The sequence below is a fragment of the Emys orbicularis genome, chromosome 13 (genome assembly GCF_028017835.1).
Source record: "Emys orbicularis isolate rEmyOrb1 chromosome 13, rEmyOrb1.hap1, whole genome shotgun sequence".
NCBI classification, from domain to species: domain Eukaryota; kingdom Metazoa; phylum Chordata; order Testudines; family Emydidae; genus Emys; species Emys orbicularis.
In genome coordinates this window covers 10,924,578-10,931,672 of record NC_088695.1, presented here as the reverse complement: position 1 = coordinate 10,931,672, position 7,095 = coordinate 10,924,578, and the positions used below count along the sequence as shown (strand labels likewise).

At 56.4% G+C, this 7,095-nt stretch overlaps 1 pseudogene; it reads left to right on the top strand.

Annotated features, from left to right (window-relative positions):
• The first annotated feature begins 1,663 nt into the window (after positions 1-1,663).
• On the top strand, positions 1,664-5,224 carry LOC135887405 (zinc finger protein 726-like; annotated as a pseudogene).
• Positions 5,225-7,095: the final 1,871 nt, after the last annotated feature.

Genomic DNA, 7,095 nt, shown 5'->3' with positions numbered 1-7,095 from the left:
AGCTGAGCGTCCCCAGGTACGGCCACTCGCAGCTCCCAGTGGCCGCGGCCCATGGGAGCTACAGGAAGCGGTACGGGCTTGGGGACTCTCTGGAACAATGCCCAATTCCCACAGAAACCCCCCTCCCCGGGATCTGGGTCTCCTTTCTGCCCCCCCCCCCCCCAGCTACACTGGCCTCTGTGCACCGTGCCCCCTTGTTGCGGAGAGAAGCTGCTGGAGCCAAGGGGAGGCGGGGCCCCCGAGGGGCAGGGTCTGTGGCGGGGGCGAGGGGGGCTCCAGCGCAATGGAATCAGCGTGGCGCTAGGACCCAGGGGGAGCTGTCTGCCAGCCAGGAAGTGAATCGGATTCGGATTTCCTTGCCGCTTAGGTGACTCTGGCTCCCAGGCTCCTGGCGAGATCCCCGAGCCCCGGCGGCTGGTGCTGGGAGCCCGGAGCCCTGGCTGCAGCCGGGAGAGGGGAATCTCCAGCAGGGCCCTTCCCGCTGCTCCCCAGGAGCCTTTCCCAGGGCAGAGCCCCCAGCCTGGCCAGGGCCCCTTCCCGGCCCGGCCCCTGCCCCAGGCGGGCCCCGCTCGGAGGGAAGGTAAGAGAGACCCCCCCCGCCCCGTCACACCGGGGCTGCAGGGGGAGGTTTGGCCCCAGGCTGCTCCCAGCGGAGCTGGCTGCGATTCCCTGGCCCGGGAAAGCTGCCGCCAGCCCCCAGTGTGTGCGGGGCGGGGGGAGCCAGGGGCTGGGACGGGGGAGCAGAAGAGGGACTGGAGGTGGGAGGGCAAGAGGGGATTTGTAGATGGGAAGGGATGTGTGGGCGGGCAGGAGGCAGGTGAAGGGGGCGGGATGGGGCAGAGGGGGCGCTGCATGGAGGATGAGGCAATGCAGTGGGATCAATGTACAAGGGAGAATTGTGGAGCTCAAGGGTTGGATTAGAGGGAAATCTGTCTGGCGGGATTTAGTGAAGGAAAAAGGGGGATCTGGGGAGGCTGGAATGTGAGAGCAAGAGGAGGCTGGCTGGGGAAGGGACAGAGAGGCCAGTGAAAAGGGAGAGGGATGGTGAGAGATACAATGGCAGCTTCCCCGTGCCATGGATTCAGATCTCACCCACACCGCTGTCAGACCGGAGTCACTGCTAGCTCTGGCAGGGGGTGAGTCCAGTTGGGCGGATGAGATCAGCTGTCCCTGGGGGCTATATGGGGAATCCAGGGCAGCTCATTCATCAGGTGTTGTCACCGGACTAGAGGGCTCTGGCTATTGCTAAGGGAGAGGAGGAGGTGGGTATGTCTCTCTCTGTCTGCTCCTGGTATTAGAGCCCTTGAATTGAGCTGCCTGGGTCAGATACTGCTGCCTCCTCCAGACTGAGCAGTTGCTGCTCCCCCAGCAGGATCTGTGCTGGGGAGAGACCTGCATTAACCCCCCTCTGTGCCCAGCCCAGGTGGGGACTTTCTCTGGTGGCTGGAACCAGCCCCGGGGGGAGTCCTGAGCTCTGCCTTCACCAAATCCTGAGCCGGACCTGCAGGACCAGTCTGCAGGGAGAGAGCCTGGGGGGAATCGGGGTGTGAAATGGACTCAAGCCCCTTCTGAAATCTCCCCCATCACCCCTCTCGCCCTCACAGGCTGAGGTGTCCACATTTCGCTCCAGATCCTCCCGTCTTCCAGGGGACAGGGAAGGAAAATGGCTGTGATGGAGCCAGCTCAGGTAGGGGATTTTCAGGGAGCTGCAGGGGGGAGTTGCTGTAGAGGGGGAGGGGCAGGAAACACACACGTGAGGCAGGGAGGGGCCAGCATGTGACAAACCAGCTGGGATACATTCAACCTGGGTCTGATTTTCTGAACAGGCCCATTGTCAGGGGGGAACATTCCCCCATTTCTGAAACAGGAAACAGTCTCCTGGGCAGGGCTGGGAAAACTGACCAGACTCCCAGTGCTGGAGCCTGACCCCACTGGCCGGAGGCTGCTGTGAAATACGAAGGGAAGCTGTTGGGATTCCTGTCCCCGCAGAACTCTGCTTCCTGTATCAGCCTGTGGCTGGCAGGCGTGTGGGAAATGAGAAGACCCTGCCCTGCTCCGTCTGCTGGGGGGCAAGGAGCTCTCACCTTCTCCCCACCCCCGGAAGCCTCCTGGCTGTTCTGAGCAGGGTGGGGGTGGGATTCTGCTACTCTGGTCTTCCCAGAGCTTCAATTTCTTTATCCTTCCTCCAGCGTGACTACTGGGATTGTGGCTGGGGCAGCAGGTGCTAAGCGGGGGACTCTTGTTGTTTCAGATGCCGGTGACCTTCGAGGAGGTGGCTGTGTATTTCACCGAGGGGCAGGGGCCTCTGCTGGACCCCTCTCAGAGAGCCCTCTACAGGGACGTCATGCAGGAGAACTACAAGATGGTGACCTCACTGGGTAAGGGATTCCTGTGCTCTTAATTATTACAAGCTGGGCTGTCTGCGTGATCTGGTTAGTTCTTCCCTGCTCAGTTAGATCAGAGTGAAATGGATCCCAGAGTCCATAGATCTAGTGTGAGAGAGACTTTCATCTCTCCATGCCCCCTCCAATGGAATCGGGGAGTCATAAACCTAATGGGCATGCTAATTCATCCCCAGCCATCCAGCTTTCAAAGGGGCAGAAGCAGGGTATGATCCTGTCTGTACTGTTTGTGTGGCCCCATTCAACCCAGGATAGACGGACTCAAAGTGGGGAAGGCAGTACCTTTGATTGGACCAAATTTGGTTGGTGAAAGAGAGAAGCTTTTGAAGCTTGTTATTTTGTTTTGGATCACTTGATGTTCACCTGTTCTGTTAATTCCCTCTGAAGCAGTTGGCATTGGCTGCTGTCGGAAGACAGGACACTGGGCTAGATGGACCTTCGGTCTGAACCAGTGTGGCCATCCTTATGTTCACCCACAGGAGTTGGCCCAAGAAAAGCTATTACGTCACCCACCTTGTGTCTCACCATCCACTATGATCCTCCCTTGTTGGGACTGGCTCCAGCCAGAGGGCTCTGGAGGTTTAGAACTAGGCAGGGGTTTGACACCAGAGCTGTGTCTGCATCAGCAAGTCCCCCAGAATGCACAGATCCTGGAAGCCCCCAGTGAGGCTGTGACAGCTCCTCCCCGCCACAGACATCTGCCTCTCCCTGGGGGCTCAGTGGCCATGTTCCCATCTGTTCAGATTCTACATCTGCATAATTACAGTGACCATGTTCCCACCCTTTGCGATTCCACAATCCCCCAGCTCAGCATGGGGCAGGTTAAACTCAGGGAATGTTCTTTGTGACAAATACATTGTCAATACTCGAAATACACCCTCATCTTCCTGATTTCCCTCTCTGAGCAGGATTTCCCATTCCCAAACCTGACTTGATCGCCCGGCTGGAACGAGGGGAAGAGCCGTGGGTCCCAGATATTCAGACCTCTGAGGAATCGGAGATCCCAAGAGGCAGCCACACAGGTGAGGAATTGGTTAAACTGACACACAAACCATCTGGCAAGTGAATGAAAAAGCTGAGACTCCCAAAGGTGGGCTGTTAGCGAGCTCCCCGGGGTGTGTTTCACCCCACCCAGTCAGGCTGTAGCCAGCCGGTATGGTATCATCATGGCAGATATCACCTATGGCTTCCCACCCATCCTTTAGCTGTATGGAGTTTTCTCCCTGACTTTTCTTGCCTGGCAGTGTGTAGATGGGATGTGGAGGCAGAATCCAATTTCTCCGTCTCCGCAACAGTCACTGTGTTGTGTTTTCCCCTCTGTGCTGTTCCCCATTTTGTCCTTTCTCCCCGACATAGGGAATGACTCCTGTCTGGATTCTCTCTCTCCCCTAGCAGTTGATGAGATGATGATGAGTGAGAACAAGGAGAAGAATCCACAAGAGGAAGATCCCGAGCAAGTGGAATTGCAGGGAAACTTTTTGAGAAGAGCTGAAGGGAATTTTTCACAATCCTTGGAACAGGGAAAAGCTTGGAGGAGTCAGCAGAGATCAGAGAGGCAGCTGGGAAACCACCCAATAAAGAAAGATGATGAATCCGTTGAATGTGGGGCAGGATGCAAGGACCCCAGGGAAACCACAGCCCTGCAGACAAATCACAAGGAAGAGAAACCCTATAAGTGTCTCAACTGTGGGAAAAGCTTCAATCAGAAATCGAACCTTATCACTCATCAGAGAATCCACACAGGAGAGAGACCTTATAAATGCCTGGACTGTGGGAAAAGCTTCAGTCAGAGCTCACACCTTATTACGCATCTGAGAGTGCACACAGGAGAGAGACCCTATAAGTGTCTCAACTGTGGGAACAGTTTCGCTCAGAGATCCATCCTTATCAGACATCAGAGAATCCACACTGGAGATAAACCTCACAAATGCCTCGACTGTGGGAAAAGTTTCGCTCACAGATCAACCCTTAGTTCACATGAGAAAATCCACACAGGAGAGAAACCCCACAAGTGCTTGGACTGTGGGAAAAGCTTCATTCAGCGATCAGCCCTTACTACACACCAGAAAATCCACACAGGAGAGAAACTCTATAAATGCTTGGATTGTGGGGAAAGTTTCACTCAGCGATCAAACCTGATTTCACATGAGATGATCCACAAAGGAGAGAAACCCCATAAATGCTTGGATTGTGGGAAAAGCTTCCGTGACAGCTCAGACCTTCTTAAACACCAGAGAATCCACACGGGAGAGAGAATCTACAAATGCCTCAACTGTGGGAAAAGTTTCACTCAGAGATCAACCCTTACAAGACATCAGAAAATCCATACTGGAGAGAAACCCCACAAATGCCTCTACTGTGGGAAAAGCTTCATTCGGAGATCAGCCCTTACTACACACCAGAAAATCCACACAGGAGAGAAACTCTATAAATGCTTGGACTGTGGGGAGAGTTTCACTCAGCGATCAAACCTGATTTTACATAAGATTATCCACAAAAGACAGAAACGCCATAAATGGTTGGATTGTGGGAAAAGTTTCATTCAGAGTTCAAACCTGATTTCACGTGATATGAGCCACAAAAGAGAGAAACCCCATAAATGCTTGGATTGTGAGAAAAGCTTCCGTGACAGCTCAGACCTTCTTAAACACCAGAGAATCCACACAGGAGAGAGAATCTACAAATGCCTGGACTGTGGGAAAAGTTTCACTCAGAGATCAACTCTTACTAGACATCAGAAAATCCATACTGGAGAGAAACCTCACAAATGCCTCAACTACAGGGAAAAGTTTCATGTGGAGATCAAACCTGATTTTACGTGAGATGATCCACAAAAGAGAGGAAACCCAAAAAGGCTTGGACTGTGGGAAAAGCTTCAAGAACAGCTCAGTGCTCACTGAAACATCGGCAACGCCACACAGGAGACAGCTCTTAGAAATACCTTGACTGTGGGAAAGATTCAGTTAGAGCTCACCCATTATCATACATTGAAGAGTCCCCACAAGAGAGAGACTTTGAATGTGGGGGAAGCTTCATCTGGTGATCCAGAAGTATAAAGCAGCAGCAAACCCACCCAGGGTAGAGACCCCTTAGGGCAGGGGTGGGCAAACTACGGCCCATGGGCCAGATCTGGCCCCTCAGGGCTTTGGATCCGGCCCGCGGAATTAGCCCCCGTGGTGCCGTGGACCCCACGCTGCTCTCAGAAGCGTCCGGCACAACGTCCCTGCGGCCCCTAGATGGGGGGGCAGAGGGCTCCGTGCGTTGCCCTTGCCTCCAGGCACCGCTCCCCCGCAGCTCCCATTGGCCGGGAATGGGGAACTGCAACCAATGGGAGCTTCGGGGGAGGTACCTGGAGGCGCGGCAAGGGCAGCGTGCGTGGATCCCGCCCTCCTCCCCTCCCTACCCCCTCCGGGCCACAGCGCTTCCTGGAGGGGCCTGGGACAGGGCAGGCAGGCAGGCAGCCTGCCCTGGCCCTGGTGTGCGCCGCTGCCACCCCGAGCTGCTTTAGGTAAGCGGCGCCGGGCCTGAGCCTGCACCCCGCCCCCCAACTCCCTGCCCTAACCCCCCTGCCTGCACCTCACACCTCTCCTGCACCCTAACTCCCTGCCCTGAGCCCCCTTGTACACCCCACACCCCTCCTGCATCCCAACCCTGTCCTGCACTCCTTGCTGCACCCTGCACCCCTGTGCACCCCAACTCCCTGCCCTGAACCCCCTCGTGCACCCCTTCTGCACCCCAACCCCCTGCCCTGAGCCCCCTCCTGCACCTCGCACCCCACCTGCACCCCTGCCCTGAGCCCCCTCCTGCACCCCAACCCCCTTCCCTGAGCCCCCTCATACACCCCGCACCCCTCCTCTGCCCCAGTCCCTTGCCCTGAGACCCTTCCTGCACCCCCTCCCACACCCTGCACTCCCTCCCGCACCCCAACCCCCTGCCCTGGCCCTGCATAAAATTTACCCACCCAGATGTGGCCCTCGGCCCAAAAAGTTTGCCCACCCCTGCCTTAGGGTCTCTCTGCACAGCAAAGAAAAACCCGTGGTCGACCCATGACAGCTGACTCAGGTTCATGGGGCTCGGGTTGCAGGCCTGGTTCATTCCTATGTGAACTTTGGGGCATGGGCTGGAGCCTGGGCTCTGGGACCCTTGCACCTTGCAGGGTCCTAGAGACAAGGCTCCAGAATAAGCCTGGAAATCTATATAGCAATGAAAGAGCCCCATGAGCCCAAGTCGGCTGGTACGGGCCAGCCACAGCAGGTGCCTAGTTGCTGTGTAGGCAGACCCTGAGCTGCCTTTAGTGTGGAAAAGTCTCCAAGTGGAGCTAACACCACCATGGACATGAGAGACTCCTCCACGCATGGGGGAAATTCTCTCAGTGCTCTGACTGGGGCCGGCCATGGTGACAAACCCATTTCCTCGTTCCCACACACATCAGGGGTATTTGGCTCCCAAGGTTCCAGCTGCCCATCGCTGGGGTGAGGCTCCAGCAGCAGCCGAGCATCAGCTGATCAGTGACCCTCTGTCTCTGCCTGGTCTCAGCAAACCCCAGGCAGAGGAGGAGAAGCCCCCATCAGCCCGTCCTCCCTGCTGCAACCCTGGCTGCTGAGCTGATAGGCCACAGGTGGGGGAAGGGAGAGAGAGAAACTTCTCCAGATGGTCCCTCTGCCTGACTGAAGCTCCCCCCTCTCCCTTCCCC